Below are 21,477 nucleotides of genomic sequence, written 5' to 3' on the forward strand. Positions count from 1 at the left end.
GCGTGCTGCGCCAAGCTCCGCTTTGCCTGCCTGCAACATTTTAGAGCACTGGACGAGATTTTAATTAATAAATTAATATATTTAAGAAACAAATTCTAACATATAGCTTTATATTTCTGTGTATTTCAAATGTTTTAAGTTTTATATAATTGACGGGCAGCACCAGACGCCGACAATGTGCTTTATTTTTCAGATATAAAAGTGAATTTCAGTTAAATAATAGCAAAGTTAAATAAAATACATTTATGTTCAGTCAAAGTTCTTTTCTCTTTTAATTTTTCATTTCAAAAACTCCAGCATTTGAGTGAGAATAAGCATCTGTTGAAATTCTTAATCAGCAGAATGCCTGTGTCTGCCATATTAAGTTACAGTCTGTGTGCTGTGAACATAAATATAAATCCTTATAACTGACAGAAATAAATATAAATAATAATAATTTATAGTTACTGTGCAGATTTTTAAGTATATTTAAATGTTATAGTTGATTGCTGCAGGCTGTTGGTGAGGTGTATTTTTCTGTGGTGAGGAAGTGATGGTATGGGGTATTTTGGAGCGCAGGGCTATTGTGATTCAGTTTTGGGTGCGCCAGTGACAGTTGATTTTAGACGTCCTTTCAGAGGACCAATCGCGCAATGCGTTTTTCCACCGCCAAGATAGAAACACGCCAGAAATTTACCTGAACACACGCCCATATACACGCGGTAATATAGTCCAAAAGTCCATTGCTATTTTAAGGACTTGTGCGCAAGACTTAAAAATAGACTGTTGACGGGGTGTACGATGGCAACGCGCCACACTACACGCCTTGCGCGGGGTGTACGATAAGGCCCTAACTTTCTTCTCAGATTTTTAAGAACAACTCAATCTTTTATTCTCAGAATTCCAGACCTTACTCCTAAGTAAGGTTATTAGTATACTGACATAGACTAATAAAATTCTCAACTTCCAAACATTTAAACACATTTCTCAGAAAATTGAAAAAATCTTTCAAAAATCTAACCACATTAAAAAGAACACTAAAAACATGTTATTTTTTCTTTCTCTTACTTTGAGCTCTTACTCTTATTCTGAGCTCTTTTACTGAGCTCTTACTTTTATTCTAAGCTCTTACTCTTACTCTGAGCTCTTACTCTGAGCTATTATTTTTACTTTGAGCTCTTACTCTTATTCTAAGCTCTTACTCTTACTCTGAACTTCTACACTTACTTTTATTCTGAGCTCTTACTCTTATTCTGAGCTCTTACACTTACTCTGGGCTTCTACACTTATTCTCAGTTCTTACTCTTTTTCTGAGCTCTAACTCTTACACAGAGCTCTTACATTTACTGTGACTCTGAGCTCTTACTCTTACTTTGAGCTCTTAGTCTTACTCTGAGCTCTTACTTATATTTTGAGCTCACATGGGATGGTACGTGAAAACTATCTAGAATTAAAACTATCTAGAAAGTCTTTTTATATAAACTGTAACTAAAAATAAGGTATTAATCAGCAGTACATCTTATCTAAACTGTCGGGCTGTATTATTATTTATACAAATACACAATGTGTTTACCACATCTCTGATCCACAACCTTGCAATTCATCTTATTTTATTGTAATTTTGACATTTACGTCTCATTCTGACTCAAAAGTCAGATTTATATGGGAATTCTAACAGATACCTGTTAACAGGTAAATGACTTTAAATTCTGATTTGGTATATTGCAGTTCCATTTTACATTCCCAAAAATCTGAAACGGCTGATCTTACAAAGTTTGTTTTTTCAGCCCATGTTGAGAGTCGGCCTAAAAATGTTGCTTGCTGACTGACGCTCTTTGTTGAAACCTGCATGAACAAGAACTGACTCTTGTTTGCCTAGAAGAGACATTTCCTCTTACTGACGGGCTGAGGATTACATCTTACCACAAAGCTAACAAGTAGGCCTACGTGCTGCGGAGAGGAGATACATTTGCGTCCTTGCTGTAGTGATCACAGAGATTTCACATTGGCTGAATCTTGTTCACAATGCTACAGCTACATTAGTATGCTGGATGTTGTCCTCATCCAACATCACTAATGTTGCATTAGAGTGCCATCTACTGACCTCGCCAACAATACCAGCTATACCAGTGTTAGTACACAGGCTACGGGCCTTGTCTAACAATGCACCCGCTGCATTAGCATGCTGACTACCAGCCTTGTCCAAACAGTGCCACAACAACGTTAGCATGTGGGCTACTGGCCTTGTCCAACAATGCTACTGCTGCAGTTGCGTGCTGGCTATCAGCCTCGTTCATCATAGCTACTGTGAAGTTTGCATGCTGTCTACCAGCCTTGTCCATTACACTATCGCAGTGTTAGTTCACCAGCTACTGGCCTTGTCCAACAATACTACCACAGTGTAAACATGCTGGCGACCAGTCCTATCAAACCATGCCATAACAGCATTAACACATCAGCTATGGGGCTCATTCAACATAACTACAATTATGCAACAATAGATTTTGGAATTCAGTGGTTTGCGTACTGGCTCTAGAACTCGGCCAACATCGGTACTGCAGAGTTTGCATGCTGTCCTTGTATGCACGCTGGCTATTGGCCTTGTTTAACAGTACTACCACCTATTAGCCTCGTTAGTTTGGGTTACAGCTGTGCTGGAATATGTTTGTCATTATTTTGTGACTGTATATTATATATCTTTTTTCCAAATCAGACTACACAGCGGTTTTGTCTTTTACAGTGCTCACTATTGGTCAGCACATGTTTTTGCTGTGTCTTGGCCTGTTGATATAGATATGTGGCCTACAGTGTTGTGTCAGTTCACAGCTTTTCTGAACTAGTTCAAGTTCAGTTCATACATGCTCAAAGTGAACAGTTCACGTTCAAAGTTCACAATTTTAATTCTGAACTTGTTCAAAGTTCAGTTCATTTTACTTTTTTCGTGAGATATTCAAATAAATACTTTTTTTCACACTACAAGTTTGAAATCACTATACGTTCTTTGAAACTGCTCATTGTAGACATTTGCTCATGACACTGTAATTGTGGGTTTCTTACCAGGTGATGAAAATGTTCATAAGGAGAATCAGTGTCTGTCTCCGTGCATCACTTCCACTAGCCATTTTTTTTTTAATTGCAGCGCTTTCTCTCACCCGTCATTGGTCTCTCTCTCTCTCTCTCTCTCTCTCTCTATCTCTCGCGCTCCACACTCTCGTCGTTGGTCTCTCTCTTGCCCTCGCGCTCCGCGCTCTCGTCGTTGGTCTCTCTCTCTCTCTTTCTCTTGCCCTCGCCCTCTCGCTCTCTAGCCAACGTTCATTTACAGGGATGTCTGCCGTTCATGACACATAATGTGAACTAATTCATGTTCAAGTTCTTTATTAAAAAATGTGTTGCGTTCAGTTCAATGTTCACGAAAAAATTAGCGTGTTCAATTAACGCGTTCTTTTGAACTCGTTCACACACAACACTGGTGGCCTACATATAAGGGCTTGGAGGGCATGGCTTAAATCCTGTACCAGGCAGGTTCACATGAAATGGTATGTAAAGGATAATATATGTAAATGTTGTCTTATGCCCTTCCACATTTTTCAAAATAAAGAGCATGCCTACTGTTGAAATGGCATTGAGGATTCTATGCAGACAGTGGTGGTACAATGAAATCTGGCTTGTCGGCTTATCATATTGTAAGTGATTATATTTGCAGTATTCAGTTCAAAATTGGAATTTTTCCCTCCTCTGCCTTGTGGATATGGGTTTCCTCATTACAGTGTTGTATCGGCTGGATGGTGGATACCCAGCGGATGTGCTCTGGTCAGCGCTGCACTGAGGGTTCCTCCTGTCTTTGTGAGCAGAGCTCTGATCGCTTCCGCAAGTTGCCCTTACCGAAGCGGTGCCTGCCAAACCGCCTACTTTGTTTCGGCTCCCAAAAACAGTCGTGTAGGAGGTGTGGAGAGACACTGAGGTCAGGCAAGTAGAAGAAGACATGAATGGCTGTGGGGCGAATTGTGCATTCATGAATAAACTGATGAACTGATGTGTTGCAGCGGCTCGACGCTTTCGCTGCGAGATGAGCTTGTTTTGCTTTCTGCAGAGAACCAGTTTCTGCTGGGTAGAAAATGGAGTCTTTTTGCCACCCTAGTGTGGAGGTTTATAAATAGCTCACTGTGCTGGCCTTATTCCAAAACACACACTCACTCACACACACACACATTCACTGCACACACACGCACATACATACACACTCCCTACCCCTGGTCCCTCCCTCCTTTACCCCTTATTGGCCAGCCCACAGTGACCGGCAGTGACCTTGCTCCTGCAACTGGCTGCAATGCCATGATTGACACGTGAGCTGAATGCAGGGGCTATTAAATTAGACCCCGCCTTCCCGGGCCCCTGCACATGGATGTCTGTTGAGAACGGGAGGGAGAAAAGAGAGCGAGAGAGAAAGGAGGAGGGGGAGGAGGAGAGAGGAGAGCAAAGAAGAGGAGAGGAGAGGAGAAGAGAAGAGAAGAGAAGAGAGAGGAGAGGACAGCAGATAGGTGCAGGTAGTGAGGGAGCAGAGGTGTGGAAGAAGAGTGTCGGAGGAGAGGAGAGGAGGACAAGAAGAGGACAAAAGGGATAAAGTGTGTGAGAGAGAAAGAAAGAAAAAAAAGAAAGAGAGAGAGAGAGAAAGCTGGGAGGAGGGAAAGAAAGAAGAGAGAAGAGGAGGGAAGGAGTGAAGAAGAGGAGGTGAGGAGGAAGGGAGGATTCCATGGAAGAATGCATGCTGATCTCTTTATTTCTGTGTCTCTGCAGGTTGTGTGTGTGTGTGTGTGCATAATTTGAATGTATGTCAATGATAATAGTGTATGTGTGTGTGTGTGTGTGTGTGTGTAGATAGGCAATTGCTCAGTCAAATTAAATGGTTGCAAACCGGCTATTCATTATTGGGTCAGTAGTGTGCAGGTCTGTGTGTTAGCATGCCTTTGTGTGTGTGTGTGTGTGCGCGTGTGTGTGTGTGTGTGTGTGTGTGTGTGTGGCTGCGCTAAGACGAGACCGGCATCTATATTTATTGACACTGCTTACATGGGCATTTATAATGCATGAAACCCATCATGGTTAGCTTTACACCCAGAATGCTTTGGGTGAGTGAAGTCAGTGTCATTAGAAGTGTCAATGAGCAAATGTTAATATATGTAAATATTTAACAGTAATTATGTCACACTGCCGGCGTTGCTCATTTAAATGCCCTGCTGAATGCCCCTAATGCACCTAAAGGCCAATGACTCTACAGTACGGCATTCCTCTGGTTCTTTGTGTGTTTTGCATGCGAGTGTGTGATGCCTACACTCTCGCCGGCTCTTGTCCAGAAGAGGCTTCACAGTGCCTGTGCTCTGCTTAAGCCAAAGCTCCTCTCCTCACACTGACCTACATTTATCGGATGTCACTCTAAATATGCGCGCCCGAAATAAAGTCCTACCCACCACTTGTTGACGCGATAAAGATAATGCCAGTTAAGTGAGAATAATCCATCAGTGAGAATTTGCTGATTATAGTCTATTATATAGACTAATTAGTGCTGCTTAATGAAGAGAATCCCACCACTATTTTTGAATCACTGCAAATTGTAACATAACAAGTAATGTGTAAACACATTCAGGCAGGTTGTGCCAATTATACATCAAAACACTGATGTACTGATTGACTGCTCTGTTTTGCGCCTCATTCCCAGTACATTCTATTTTTTATTTGATTATATTTATATGTATCTTATATCTTTATATTTTATATTTTTTATTTTGTAACTTTGTGTATTATACCTGCTGCTGGATGTCTAGAATTTCCCCTCTGGGATCAATAAATTATCTATCTATCTATCTATCTATCTATCTATCTATCTATCTATCTATCTATCTATCTATCTATCTATCTATCTATTCAGGACAAAACACTCATTTGTAACTTAACAACTCTGTGAGTAGGTAGGCCACATTGGGACACACTTTTTCATAGGAATAAACATGGATGCATAACATATGTAAAACCAAGTACAAGTAAAATTAATTCTAAAGGCTCATTTATACTCTATATCATCACTGTCCAATTAAAAACAGAGGCTTTACAGGAGAGCGAATAAACCATCTTAACCTTCAATGGAAGTCAATGTAAAATACATTTTTTAGGTAATTTTGGGGAATTTATACTGGCCCATGTTGATACAGTGTAGGAGTGTGTGTTCAAATTATGTAAAATTGGACATAATTGTTTTTTGTTGGACAACCACAATATACACAATATACTCTTTATATTCTTAACATGCAAAATGAATTTTTCTATTTAAAAGTATGTCTCCATCATGGCCCACAAACCACCCAAGCAGCAAATCCAGAACACTTTACTGGTTTCTACCAGTGTTTTGTTTCTTTTTTCTCATTAGCATGGTAAAAAAAAAAACATGTAAGAAAGTCTTAGAACTGTTGTTTCTGGTTTTTCCCATTTGCACTAGGCATCTTTGCACATATACAGAGATAATTCAAAGAAAAATTAAATGTGAAAGTAAGTAATGGATATTGCTGGTGTTTCTTGTGAGTTGGAGCTTATTAGCTAGCATGCTAGATTAGCCTGAATGCTAACAGGCCACACTAATACATATTACCGGCAGTTTGCGACAACATGATCAAACACTCCCTGAAGGTTTTTTTAATCTCAAACACTGCATCCTGTTAAAATTTTGTGGTGTATGAAATGATTTCTAAAATAAATGATCTAAATAAACATGTGTAATGCATTCTGGTAAAGTACTTAATCATTGCAGTGCTTTAAATGCATCTTTAATAACATAATTAATGCCAGTACACTGATTATTCAAACCAGTGCAGGGAAATTAGGACGTTTAACAGTAACATCTGCCTTTATTTGCAGACTTCAGGTCAATTTTGTATTATAATGATATTTTTTATCATATAACGTTTAAAATGACAGTAATACCATGTTTAATTCATTTAGCGCTTTCCTCAAGTTCAAGATCTTTGACAAAATTGACCAGCATGACAATGTATTATGATCAATATCAATGAAGAAGATCAGAACAAAAGAAGGGAAACAATTGAAATCCCAACGTGGATTAGAATAACAAACAGAGGCAAGCAAATTGACTTTGACTGAAACAAACTGCAGGTCAATGGCAAGCAAACCAGTGAAACATTGCACACAGTGCAGCGGGAGAGAGCATGACTACATTTGCATAATTAGGCCAAACGATTATGCAATTCTGCATAAAATTAACCAACGAATAGGGCAGGGTGGTTTACTCAGTGTGTTTCCACAAGGTTGGCCTGAGAGCTAAAGTTAAACTAGCACACACTCCAGTCTGTTTAGTCTGAGTCTGTGTAGTTCCGCCCCCTGTAAGATTATAGAAGCTGTCCTTGTCTCCCACACACACACACACACACACAAACACACACATGCACACATGCACACACTCACAAAATGAACCAGCAGCTTCTCGTTTCCTCTACTTACCCACTCAAACACAGTCACTCTACATTTACAGTACATCCTCATTATTAGAATCCTATCTAAATTAAGACATTATTATGGTCTGGCTGTTCATGGTTGTTGTGTAGCATGTGGGTGGCAGTGGTGGGAGATTTTAGATGTCTTGGTGGTGGATTGGAGGTTCAGAAGCATCCCCTTAGAACGCCAAGCCAAACACTTCCCGACCTCATGTGGCAGAGTGCGGCTGGAAGGAAGCTGTCATTAGCACACCACGGCTGTGGCTTCATGCCTCAAAGTGTTCAGCCCAGAGGAGCTAAAGGCTCCAGCTTTAACAGAAGAACAGTCGAGCATCGACAAGTGCTGCAGTGTGCTGGATTCTGAGGGCTGGGTTGAAAAAATGTTGGCCCTTCATTTGCCAACCAAAGAGCTCTGAACCAAGGCATGGATGGACTCCATAAGACCTCTAAAGGTGTTCTATGGTATGTAGCACAGATATGTTAGCTGTAGATCCTTTAAGGTAGGGTCGCTATTGAACGTGACCTTGTCACTGGTTCACTTGTTGTCCTTCCTTGGAACAGTTTTGGTAGGTACTATCTATTGCAGGGATCACTAATAGGCGGACCGCTGGTAGGTACTAATAGGTACTAATAGTACCTATTAGTGAACTGATAAACTACACATAAGAACTGAATTTTGACAGCGTTCATTTAAAGCAGCAGAATTTTTCTTGTCTTTACGGTGTACGCGCTCTGCGGTGCAGTAAACTCACAGACCAATCACGTGTGCTGTGAGATCTGCCAATCAGATCTGTGCAGGCCGCTGCCCCGGCTAGTGAATTGGGACGCAGCTGGGAAAAAGCACCTTAATAAAGAAATAGGGAGCCGAGAACTGGTGGAAAAACGAGAACGGGCGGAAACTAAAGACACGCCGAGCGCGAGAGAGAGACAGGTGGAGGAATGTACACAAAATCTGGCCAGAGAGTAATTTTATTATAATTATATATTTTTTCATCATATATATATATATATATATATATATGTACATATTTTTAACACCAGTTAAAAATGGCGACGACAAATTCTCCAACTGGACCATACTGAAATCTAATTGACTACCCCTGATCTAATGTATATTGTCAGAAACTCCCTGCAGGACCTGCCTGATGTGTTGGAGATGTTCTGACCCAGTCAATCGTCTACCCATTAAAATTCTTTTGATTGCCCCCTTTCCTTCTTTACCACACCAACGTCAAGAACTGACTGTTCGCTTGCTGCCTAATATATCCAACTTCGTGACAGGTGCCATTGGAACCAGTTCATCAATGTTTTCCTAGAGCCAAGTAATCAAAATGACCAAATGTGTGAAGGGAAAGTCATGTTTGCTTTTCTAAACGATCACTTCAATACTGAACCCTTCCTCGGAACACCCTCTTCATAGAGTTTCCTGAGAGTACCAGACAGGACATGCTGATTAAAGAGAGAGAGAGAGAGAAAAGGGAGTGAGTTGGAACCTCCTATCTTTGAGCTGTGTGAACAGTGTTCAGCTGAAATGACTGAAGTGTTTGTTGCTGTTGGACTGAATGGATCCAGTGAGCTGGATAATAGGAAGCAGAGAACACAAACACTATTCATTCATGCATCAGGGTTTTACTCAGTTCATATAAAAGAACTAAGTAACGACGAGATCCTGAAAACTGTGATACAGAAAGATGGGGGCCAGAACTAGGTGATCCAGGAAGATATTAAAATGACCTGGAAAGCTAGGATTGTGACATATGTGGTCTGGAAAGCTGTGATCCATAAATACTGCATGTGATCTTAAACCTAAAGTGTGGTCTGTGACCTTATCTGTGATATGTGACCAACTTTAAAACCATAAAAAAGGAAACATGTCAGCAAGATCCATAAAACTGAACCTGAAAGATGGGATCCAGAAATAATTGATGCACAACAATAAATATCTGAAAACCTGTTTTTGAAAACAGGAGCAATGCATAATCGGAAAGCTGTGATCCAGAAATATTTTATCCAAAAAAAGCATCTGGAAAGATTTGATTCAGAAATCTTTATGAAAATTGTTACTATAATGTAGAAGAAACTCTTGGTTTGGAAATATGTTTTCATGAAATTGTTCTAGAAAAGAAATGGATAAGCGTAAAGATCTGGGCTATTTTGGTTCCACTCACACCTGGAATTGACACATATGTCCTTGGTGATCCAATTAAAAGTCGCCAGCAGAAAGTACTGTAATCCAATCACTCAGCCTCATTAGTTGGTGGTTAGAGACGCATACGACCACATTAACTGTCACTGCCTCTACCCAAACATATGTAATAACTGCAAGACCACATCGTCTACCACCTGACCATTACCACAAGTGGTAAGAGAAGATGCATTTAAAATGCCAAAAGTGAATGGCAATGCTTGACTGGATCACCCAGAGTGCATGTTAATGCCTAGTGTGAAAAGATTATATGTGTCTAGGCCAGGTTGTGATGGATAGTTTGTTGGGTCAAAGCATCTCCAGAATATCAGGTTAGTTCTGTTTAGAGTTCCTGGAGTGCAGTGGTCAGTACCTGCCAAAGTGCTCCAAGGAAGAACAACTAGTGAAATGGTAAAAGTGTCATTGGTGCCCAAGGCTTATCAATGCTAATGGAGGCCATACCTCACTTAAGCTAATGGGACTTACAGGATCTGCTGCTGATGTATTGGTGCCAGATAACACAGGACATCTTCAGTGGTCTTGTTGAGTCTGTCCCTTAATAGGTGAGAGCCGTTATGGTGTCACAAGGTAGGCCTCTAGATGTCTTATAGCCCAGAATGCAGAAGGTGCAGTTCACTGCAGAGCAGTATATGTGTGTGTGTGTGTGTGTGCTTTGACATGTGTGTTTGTGTGTGTGTGTGTGTGTGTGTGTGTGTGTGTGTGTGTATGCTGACTGAGCGAACCAAGGAGTTAATCTATCACAAGCTCTCTGCATCTGCAGCACTGCAGCCTCCTCCTGTGCTGCTCTTCTGCATCTAAAGGGGAATGAAGCCCCTCAGCTCTATGGATGCAAAGTATGGACAAAAAATGGGATATGTGCTGTTGGATATTCCAATATCAATGTAGGACATGATAAATTAAGCTCCTTGAAGGTTTTTCAGTGCTTGGCTTGGCTGGACTCATTTTTCCCAGGCTAAGAAGCAGTTTGGTGTGTCCATTTGCTGTGGACCTCTATCTTGCTCTACCTCACTCTGCCTCCTGCTCTTTCTGTTGCTGCACATTGGAAATATATATTTCAGTTTACTGTAATTCAAGGCATTGGCAGCTCTTTCTCTATGTTCCGATCAAAAACATGCATTGAATATAAAAATAGGATTCATCATACAGTGGAACTACATTGGTTCTTTTGAATTGTGTGGTTTTACCCAATACTTTTGGTATGAACTGTGAAATTGGGGATGAGGTGAGGAGGTGGTCATGCAACATCATGACCTGTTGTCAGAATTGCTGAATGCAATCAACCACATCCTCACAGTGATCCTCAGTAATGTAGTAGACACATTTTACTTGATAGTAGTAAAGTAGGCAGTTACTCCAACAAATTTAGGATAAACTCTTTTTTAATACTGTTAATTTTGGAAGAAAGACTCATTGAGCAGGTGTCCCAATACATTTGCACAAATAGTGTCTAAAAAGGAAATGATAGGAGCTTTAAATGAAGTGTGTGTGTGTGTGTGTGTGTGTGTGTGTGTGTGTGTGTGTGTGTACACTCCGCTGTCTGCCAGGTGAGGTCCTTACTCGCTGCCAGATTGGTGTGCTGTGCAAAGAGCAGAGTGTATCATTGGTTGCCTAGGAAACACATACTGTACTCAGAAGGTGTGAAGCGCGAGGGAGAGACAGACAGAGAGAGAGAGAGAGAGAGAGAGAGAGAGAGAGAGAGAGAGAGAGAGAGAGAGATTGGTGAAATTGAGGCTGCTGGGGAGAGGTGACGGAAGGCTGGGGGAGGGGCCAGGCAGGGGACAGCAGGAAAAAAAAAAGAAAAACTGCAAGCAGACTGGCTGGTGGAAAGGGGGCTGGGCCTTCTTTTCTCAGTATCTCTCTTTCTTTCTCTCTTTCTCAGTATCTCTCTCTCTCTCTCTTTTTCTTTTTTTCTTGCTTTCTCTTTCCAAGCCATTCCCTTCCTTTCTTTGTCTGTGTGCTGGAGGGGGAGAGGAACAGGAGTGCGAAAGAGGGCGAGAGAGAGAGAAAGAGAGGGGGTGGAGAGAGGGAGAGGGTGAAAAGGAAAGTGTGAAAGCCAAGAAAGGAGGCAAAAAAGAAAAGAATGGACCGGCAACACTTGTCTCTGTGACAATACAAACACACCTATCTGTCAGAGCCGATTCTGAGTAAGACCACCTCTCTGTATCTCTCTCTTTATGTGTGTGTGTGTATGTGTGTGTGTGCACGCATTTGTGTGTGTGTGTATGTGGCCAGTGTGTGGGCTTAAAGAGGCGGAGGGGGGGCAGGGGTTTAAAGGGACATTAGACTGAACTTGACTGCTGTTAGGAATGTGTGTGTGTGTGTGTGTGTGTGTGTGTGTATCTGTGTGTGTGTGTGTGTGTGTGTGTGTGTGTGTGTGTGTGTGTGTGTGTGTGTATCCGGAAGCTCAGAGGCTCTCCCCCTCAAGGTAAGAGCTGCACACACTCAAAGCAGATGTGTTAAAAAAGAACATGTACTGTATTGTTGCTTTAACCCAGCTTTCTGTATGTGTGTGTGTGTGTGTGTGTGGGTGTGTGTGTGTGTGTGTGTGGTATTAGCACTATGTTCTGTTCAGTGTGTTATCGGTTTGTTTAAAGGACCGGCTCAAGCAAGCATGCTAACTGATGGCAAACACAAGCTAATCTGCACCAATTAGCCAAGCCCCATTTGCATAATGCTAATTGAAGCCCATTCGCTTGCATTAGTTGTTAGCAGCATTAGCTTTTTTTTTTTTCCTTCTCTGGGACTGAACTTTGAACTGCAGGCTTGCTGTGTAGCTGAGGCTCACTATGTATTATTGAGAAAGGAATGTATAACAGTAGGTAATGTTGTGCTGTAATGTAGAGGGGGACTGGAGTGTGCGCCCATATATGGGCATATATATTGCACATATTAAAGGGGGTCTTGCACAGTGGAGATTTTGGGCTGTATAGAGAATTGCACATAACTACACTCACCTAGCCATATATACATACATATACCTTTACATATGTGCTAAAATGGCATTGATTTCAAAGGGAAAATTAGATACAAACCCACAGCTAAATAAAAAGATTGCATATATACAGTATTTTGCACGGACAAAAGTATTGGGACACCTGCTTATTCATTTTTGAGCATTGCTGTAAGGATTTGATTACATTCAGCAACATAAATATTTGGTCATGAGGTCATGACCATATACTTGTTCATCCCAAACTTCAGTGGAACCCCAATGTTAAAGAGAACACAGCTTAATGCATTGGGCATGGTGCCAATGGTTTTTAGCCACGTTTTTTTTTTTGTCTATTCTATTGGCAGTACGTCTTCACAAGTGTTAGACAAGAAGTGTGTGAGTGCGTCATTTGCACATCTTTTTTTTTTTATCACCCATGGTGCAGCTTAAAATAGCTGAATGCATTCCTTAGACAGGATGTCCACAAATATTTGGACACACACACACATATATATGTCTGTATATATAAAAATAGCTGTATGCAAACAGTTTGGCACATCTTTGCATGCGTGTTTTTAAAATACATATTTGTATTCAGCATATCCCTGTACTATTGTTCTTTAGTACTGTATAATAGTTAAGTAGTTAAGCATGCAGGATAGTTGTAGTGACTGTCCTGCTGTACTGTAACTCTGTAATGGGAGTCCTGCAGCATTACTGTACTACATTTCCATGCGGGTAGTGACAGCACAATGAGTGTGTTGTTAATAAACACAGCGTTTTCGAGAGTGTATTGCCGGTCAGACTGCCTTTGTGCTCTGCAGCAGACCGGCATGTGACTGCCCTCTTCTTTTCTCTCTCTCTCTCTCTCTCTCTCTCTCTCTCACTCTCTGTCGCTCTTTCTTTCTCTCTCTCAGTCTCTCTTGTTCTCTTTTAACTCTAGTTTTCTCTCTCTACGTTTTTTTTTCCTGTTTGTGCACAAAGATCTGTCTCCTTTGTGTGTTTGTGTGGGGAGGGCAATATGTAAATGCAAAGGAAGCTTCAGATGAGTGCTTTTGCACAAATGGTGTGTGTGTGTGTTTGTAATATGATATCAGTGTTGTAGTGAATTCTCTCAGGCAGGAAGTGGGCTTATTATGGCTGTATATCATGATCTCATAGCACTGGCAAGGTTGATAAAAAAAGAAACATATGCTGTGCAGTGAGTATGTGTGTGTGTGTGTTTGTATTTGTGTGTGCAAGTGTAATTAAGAGGTAAGTACTGTTGAAAAACATATTAATGCTAATGAAGGGTCAGTGAGTTTCAGGCTTTTACACATTTTTATTATAGCTGCAGCTTTATAGTGTTTATAGTGCTTTTATGGCGCTCATTATTATCTTTGCCCAGTAAACAGAGGCAGGTAGAACCATTATAGATTTGCCTACCAACAGGAAAAGACTGTCACATGATTTAAGTGCAGCTAAAGTAAAGGTTTACCACAGGCCTCTTTGCACTGAGGTCTTCAGGCTCCACCCACTATTGTGTTCTGCTATAGCTACAGTTGTTAGTTTACAAAATTTAATAGAAAACAGATTTTTTTTTTTTTTCAAAATGTTGGTATTCCAGTACTTGTTGATGCCATAGCCATCCATGTCTGGAAGTCCTGAAGAGAGCATATCTGAGTGGGTAGAATAGTCCTCTCTGGCCCTCCAGCACAACACAGTTGGTCATTCTTTCCACTTCACTTCAGAAACGACCTTGAGGTTCACCATAAACTTTACTAGCTCATCTGCGACCAAATACTTTACAGACACTTTCTGTTCTATAAGCTCTCTTTGATTCTGTTGATCTGAATCTCATTAAATTAGTAGACTCAGACTTTTAATGGATGATATATTGTCCCAAGAAATATTTTTTATACCACTGCAAAAGACAGATGCTGCTACGTGAAGAGAATACAATTTTGATTTGCATTAAAACGAAGGTTATAGATGTTTGTGTATGACTTGATTATACTGTGTGAAAGACAACAGCAGCAGTAAAACTGTACTGTGTTTCTGTGTGTGTTTCTGTGTGTGTGTGTATGTATGGAGACTACTGACCTGCTTTCGTCTGAGCAGAGGACAAGAGAATAGCGCAATTAAGCAAAACTAACAACTCTTCTTAAATATATACACTATACACACAAATAAACACAACAGCAATATATCATGGGCACCAAAAATTACTGATGTTAACGATATTAACACTGAGCCTCACTGAGCTCCATAATGTAACTATATTTTTTTTATACAGTCTGACCCCAATTTACCTTTTGGACATGTGTGTGTGTGGGTATGTGTGTGTGTGTGGGCGGGGGGGGGGGGAGGGGGGGTGTTTACATGTGTGTGTTTGTGGTCTGTGTGTGTGTGTGTGTTAATGTGTGTGAGACAGAGAGATCTACATTATCTACACTCTCTCGCCCTAGAGAGGCGTCCTTGTATTCTCTTATACCATAATCCCCCTGTGGTCTCTCTGTCACAGTCTCACACACTAACATACACACACACACACACACACAACTCTCACACACACAGTGAGGATATTATTTTCCTTTCCTTTGGGGCCCAGGTGTGTTACCTGCTGCTTGGCTGGCCCATTTCATTATACACACCTGGAAATGGACTTAGAGAGGTGAAGAGAGAGAGAGAACGAGTGAAAGACAGAGAACTAAATTATTTCATATTTATTCTTATGAATAGAAGCATACACAAAAAATACAAACACCTAACTATCTATAAAAGACAACTGCTATTAAAACACTATTATAATATGTGAGATAGGGGTGGGCGATATGGCCCTAAAATAATATCACGATATGTCATGGTATTTTCGCGAAAGCGATACTCTTGGCGATATGACGAAATACTGAATTAAAAAATGATTTCAAGAATACACTATTGCAACAAAAAGAATATTAATTTTTCTTATTGCATACGATATGATATTGCACACCATTAACTGAGATTTAAAAAAAATACAAGAAATTAATCAGATTTGTAACAGAAGTCAATGATCCAGAATGTCATGGTACTAATAATGTGCTTTACATATCTCCATATATCCAGGATTAAAGTAAAATAAATGATACTGGACAGATATAATCTGTCTCTAGTAGATATAAAATGGGAAATGAGAACACTGTGAATTTGTCTTTTGCTAAAAACAGTAAAAAAAAAAGTAGTACCCTGATGTGATCATTAGGGGTGGGTGATACGGCACGATATTTCAGGGTATAATATCGTTCACGATATAGAAAAATGTTGGCGATATACTCGCTTACGATACGATATGGCACACCCCTAATGTGTAATAGGCAAAAAATGCACCAAGATTAAATATATGGGTGGTCATGATATTAAGACGAAAGCATACATTTATTAAGGAAAACTGTTCAGTTAAAAGCAGGCACTAGTACCCATGTATTCTGCCTCTAGCCTGGATACAAGATACACACACACACATCATCATACACTGTGTCATCATACAGTTGGGCATGAAGGCATACAGGTTCCTCATGACATCCTGTGGCACATTTGCACACAGGTATTGCAGCTGTGTCAGTTGATCTTGCTCAATCCCTGCCTGGTCCTATAATTCCTAAATTTCCTTCGTGATAAATAAGGTATCTATCTATCTATCTATCAATCTATCTCTCTGTCTATCTATCGAATTGCTTGATTGTCGATAAATCTGCCAAAGTTTTACAATCTGAAGACAATCCTCAGAAATCCTTGCTGTGTGTGGGTGAGCATTACCTAAGAGACAACACAAAGCTGCAGAATGTACTGCACATATCACTGAGCTCTTATTGTCCTTCATATCACTATTAGAGAGCGCTGTCTATAGTATGCTAACTGTTTCCTAGATCATTGGACGCAAATTCAGGATTAAAGCACGGCCTCCAAATCAAATCGGACTGTGGATGGATCCCAAACAAAACATTGACTTGTCACTAAAGACAAGGTGTGTTTAGGGAAATTTCTGGCGTATTGCTGTCTTGGGAACGGAAAACATACGTGTGCAACTGTGACTGAGAGGAACTGCGACTGTTTTGAACCCTGATGACAGTTAACCTTCAGACATGTATTTCTATCTTGGCAATGCATTCAGCAGTGTGCAAACCCAACTTTTTTTTACATCAACAATAAACAGAGTAAATGACCTGTTCAATCATCTTTACAGCGTGAACGAGCGGGTCACTTTACTCTGCTAGGAAGAGCAGAAGCACTGCACTGTTAAAATAGCAATCTGCCAAAGTCATCTGGCTCTTAAAGGGTATGGCAAGTGACATGTTGATTAGTTATTTCACGGTACGCCCAAACCAGACCAAGGATTAATTAAGAGAATTAGTATATGTATTTTGCTTGTTTATTTTTTCCGTTGTTACGATAGCAAAGACACACCTATCACTAACCCTAACCCTTGGACTTATGGGAGGAGTTAAATCAGAAACAGCCCCACCCACCTGGATTTATGGTTCTGCAGCAAGTAGTATTTGAAAATAGGGCCCAATATGGTTCCAGTCTGTATCAGTGTAAGTGTGAAAAAGCTAAAAACTGAAAAACATTCTTGTGTGTTTAAAAAAATGGAAATGAGAGACTCTTACACGCTTCTGATTCGCTCAGCTCAAACTAGATGAAAACAAAACACCTCTGCTGTGGATTTCCATTCAGTCACACTATTTGGAAAGTGGAAACTCTCAACCTTGCAGACATGCTGATGTGTGTAACAACTTCAGCGACACTGCTATGTCTGAATCATGTCTGACACTCATAGCACCGCTAAACCGCTAACTGTGCCAATGTCACTGCTGTGCTGAGATAGAACTTCTACCTGTATTATGCCTGTGTAAATGTTGACGCCTGTGTTCCTGTGGAACCATGTCTAAATAAGTTACGGCTCATTGGTCAAGTGGACAGTGGGTGAAAACACATAAATTTACAAAGCACATAAAGTTTCTAATAAAGGGGTCAGTAAGTGTAAACTAGACGGTATATAGCTAAGATGTAAATATGGATGAATAAATACAGGTATTGTGTAGGCAGAATTACACAATACCTTATACGTTACATAATATGTTATGTATAAAACAATAAAACTGAAACAGCTGTCATTTTAGTGTGGGAGGTTTTATGGCTAAATTGGAGCAGCCTGGTGGCCAATCTTCATTAATTGCACCAGTAAGAGCAGAGAATTGTTGGTGAACGTCTTGCTGGCGTATCTGCGACCAAGACAGCAAGTCTTTGTGATGTATCAAGAGCCACGGTATCCAGGGTAATGTCAGTATACCACCAAGAAGGACAAGCCACATCCAACAGGATTAACTGTGGATGCAAGAGGAAGCTGTCTGAAAGGGATGTTTGGGTGCTAACCCGGATTGTATCCAAAAAACATAAAACCACGGCTGCCCAAATCACGTCAGAATTCAATGTGCACCTCAACTCTCCTGTTTCCACCAGAACTGTCCGTTAGGACAATAAATTATTGTGGTTTAAAAAACAGGTGTTTCAGTTTCATTGTCCAACCCCTGTATATTAATAACTCTCTAAATGTAGGTATTGTGATACACACTGAGGTGGAGCTGCAGTAGCTATTAGGGAATGCATTTGTGGGCGGGGCATGGATAAATTATTTTGTCAGGGTGCTTAGAGGATTGGTTAGAACATAATTCACGTAGAGCATCCTTCTGCAATAGTAGTGCAATAGCAATAACAAACCTACTGTCACCATAACAACCTTAACAAGCACCCCATTTATTAAGTGAAGCAGTAGAACTGGAACCCCTGGAAGTGTGTGTGTGTGTGTGTGTCTGTGTGATGCTGGTCTTCTGGTCTTCAGTCTGCAGCCTTTTGTGTTTTTATTTGGGAGTGTGAGCGTATCTCTCGCCTCGGTGTGTGTAACTCAATCTCTCGGCTCCCTGACCGCACACACCCTACTCTCTCTCTCTCTTTCTCTCTCTCTTTTTCTCTCTCTTGCTCCACCCCCCCTCCCAAGCTATCATTTTCTCCTAATGCTTCAGACACTCTGCCTTTTGTCTCAGTTCCGCTCTGATAGAGTCCATTCCCCACTTAAAAAATCAAATTTACTGAGATTTACTATTGAATGTAATGCAATTTGTTTGTGTGTGTGTGTTTGTGTGTCTAAAGTGTGCAGTAAAAAAACTTTATTTTACTTTATACAATGCATGCAAACAATTCAATCAAGAAGAGAAGTGCATGTGTATATATATATATATATATATATATATATATACATACATAAATGTGTGTGTTTGTGAGACTATTCAGTATCTGATGGTGCCTGCAGTGTTTTTCCAGGTGTGCAAGTGTGTAAAGTGTATGCAGTGTGTGTGTGTGTATCTCTCTGTGTGTGTTTGTGCACTGTATAGTGTATAGTATAGTGTGCAGTGTGTGGGAGTAGAGGTTATGTTTGTGTAAGTGAATTGATTCTGTGTGTGTGTGTGTGTCTCTCTCTCTCTCTCTCTCTGCTCTGTGGTTATATACAGTGTTTGTTTTACAATACTTTTAGGGACACAAACCTGTTTTTTTTAACTATGCAGTAGGGGACCTGAGGATTTGTGGGGACTGTGCTGGAGGTCCCCATAAGAATTAGCACTGTAATTAACTGATACAACTATAGTTTGGTTTACTGTGTAGAATGTGTGCAAAATATCCTTAAACATGAGTGTGTATGTGTGTAAGTGTAGTTAAATGACATAGTATAGCTCTGGCAGTCTTATATTTCATCCATTTTTTTTTCTGTGTGTGTGTGTGTGTGTGTGTGTGTGTGTATGTGTGTGTGTGTGTGGGTTTGCATGCAGTGTGGCAGTGAGTACTGAGAGATGAAAGCTGAATAAGTGAATGGAGAAGGTTGGCATCCAGACAGATAAAACAGTGAGAAACTGTATCAGACAACTAATAAAAGGTATGAGATGTGAAGGTCATAAACACAAAGGGCTTATAGTCTGCGTTTATAGTTACTGTTAAATTAGTTACTGTTAGAATAAAAAAAACTCGGCTGAGATCTCTTCGCCGGCTTCCTGGGGAAGCAAGCTTGAAAACAAAGCTCTGGTTCTCACATTCCAGGCATCAAAGAGCTAATCTCCTCACTACCTCTGCACCTGCTTACCAGCTTTGGTCTTCTTTCCTTAACATATAAGTATTCCTGTAAAGCCAGGTGTTGCTGCCTTTGCATCCTCCACCATTAAGACTGAAATACATGTCTGTGAACGTGAACATACAGTATACATGAATGTGTACACAAGGGGGCAGCATCAAAATTAGTTTTTACCAAAAACACAGAGAAAGGTTATGTGTTTTCCTCTTTTGTTAGGCTAATGTCTAACTATCAAACTATGTTATGGGCACTCGGATGTGGTTGGGGGTTAGGTACTCTGTGACCATATTCAGTCTCCTTTCCAAACCACATTTTTAATGTTTAGGTGACACATTTAAATCACACACTCATTGGAGAACCTGTGTTTTTTTTTTTTACAAAGAAGTCTGTTTGCTTTTTTCTAAAATCTTAAAAGTTAATTTTTCCCATTGCTTTGGTTTGTTTTCACAAAGGGAAACAAAAAAAACTACATGAGAACGTTCTCTCTGCTAATTGGTCAGACCTGTCTTGAGTCATGAGCAAGAAAGTAAATACAGAAAGAATGTCCTGCGATTTGGTCTGGTTCATATTTCTATGCAACTTAATATGAAAAATAGTATAGATAGCATATGTTCATAGCTGTAGTAATTATCTTATCAATATATTGTACCAGAACTGCAGAGTGCCAAATTAGTAATTTTTGAGAAATAAATGTAATCCCTTCTGATAGTTGGTTCAGATTAAGATCAGAGAATTGTATTTTTCACACTATAAGGCGCACTTAAAATACTTACATTTTCCCAAAAATCACCAGTGCGCCTTTTAATCCAGTATGTCTTATGTATGAATTTTACCAGTCAGGTTGTAAGGAGCAGTAAAGCCATTCCGCCAAATTGCAGTGTTATTCAGAAGTTTCAGTTTCGTTCTCCAGCATCAGGACTAGAGTAGCATTAGCATTAGCCGCTTACTGCTATTTCAGAGGTACCCTTTCAGAGGTGAGTATTATCGGCCAGTAGCCTGCTCCTAACCTTGGAGGGGTTAGCTGCTAATGCTCAAACCTTAGTGCTGAAGAAATTCGGTAATCTAAGCTAACTGTAAATAAACAAAGGTGCTTTACTCACCCAATTAAACACTTTTCAGAAGGCAAGTCCGTGTAGATTTACACCCAGCGCTTGTTTGACTTTGAAATAAAGTATTTTTCTTGTTACAGTTTTGTTTACTTAGCTTAGCTTAGCTTTACTTAACTTAGTTAGCTACCCCCACCACCACCCAGCGGCGAGAGCTGCTGAATTAGAAGTTCCTCTTAAAATACGCCTTATAATCCAGTGCACCTTATGTATGAAAATGGACCAGAAAATATACGGTCGATAATGAGGTCATTGATAATGTGCCTTAAAATATAGTGCGCTTTATAGTGTGAAAAATACAGTACATTTACTCCAGAACAAACCTTTTCAGAGTTTATGTGGCACTTAAACGAGACCAACCACCTCCTCTCAAATGTGTTTCAGTGTGTTATGTTGGCATTTGCATTTGAGTGTGATTATTGTGTTCACATTTGCATAAAAAAACAAATCACACTGTGTGTAAATTAAGTAAGTTGAGATATGTAGCATTTCTTTTTCAGGATAAATGTTTTTTTTTCTGAAAAAAAGATACAGACACAAAATCTGACACAAAATCATTTTTAAATTAAAACACTTTAGTCAGGCCTAAGGTTCTATATATTTACATTTGCACCTCCAGGTAC

The 21,477-nt window shown here is 40.1% G+C and overlaps 1 protein-coding gene and 1 long non-coding RNA gene across 5 annotated transcripts in view; both read left to right on the forward strand.

Moving 5' to 3' along the window:
* The window catches only part of kdm6bb (lysine (K)-specific demethylase 6B, b), a 79,523-nt gene that overhangs the window by 21,642 nt on the left and 36,404 nt on the right, over window positions 1–21,477 (forward strand). Inside the window, exon 1 of one of the 4 annotated variants that reach the window (XM_007236047.4) lies at window positions 4,459–4,707. The exons of 1 other annotated variant lie outside the window; for it this stretch is intronic. The gene's annotated coding sequence lies outside the window, so the exon portion shown is untranslated. Of the gene's footprint in view, window positions 1–4,458; window positions 4,708–11,592; window positions 11,823–11,973; window positions 12,104–21,477 lie in introns of those variants that run through there. 2 more of the 4 variants (XM_007236046.4, XM_049468454.1) reach the window with 2 other exon arrangements.
* LOC125784791 (uncharacterized) overlaps window positions 1–21,477 on the forward strand; it is an 83,814-nt gene that overhangs the window by 8,444 nt on the left and 53,893 nt on the right. The window lies entirely within an intron of this gene.

This window comes from Astyanax mexicanus, chromosome 20, assembly GCF_023375975.1.
Source record: "Astyanax mexicanus isolate ESR-SI-001 chromosome 20, AstMex3_surface, whole genome shotgun sequence".
NCBI lineage: Eukaryota > Metazoa > Chordata > Actinopteri > Characiformes > Acestrorhamphidae > Astyanax > Astyanax mexicanus.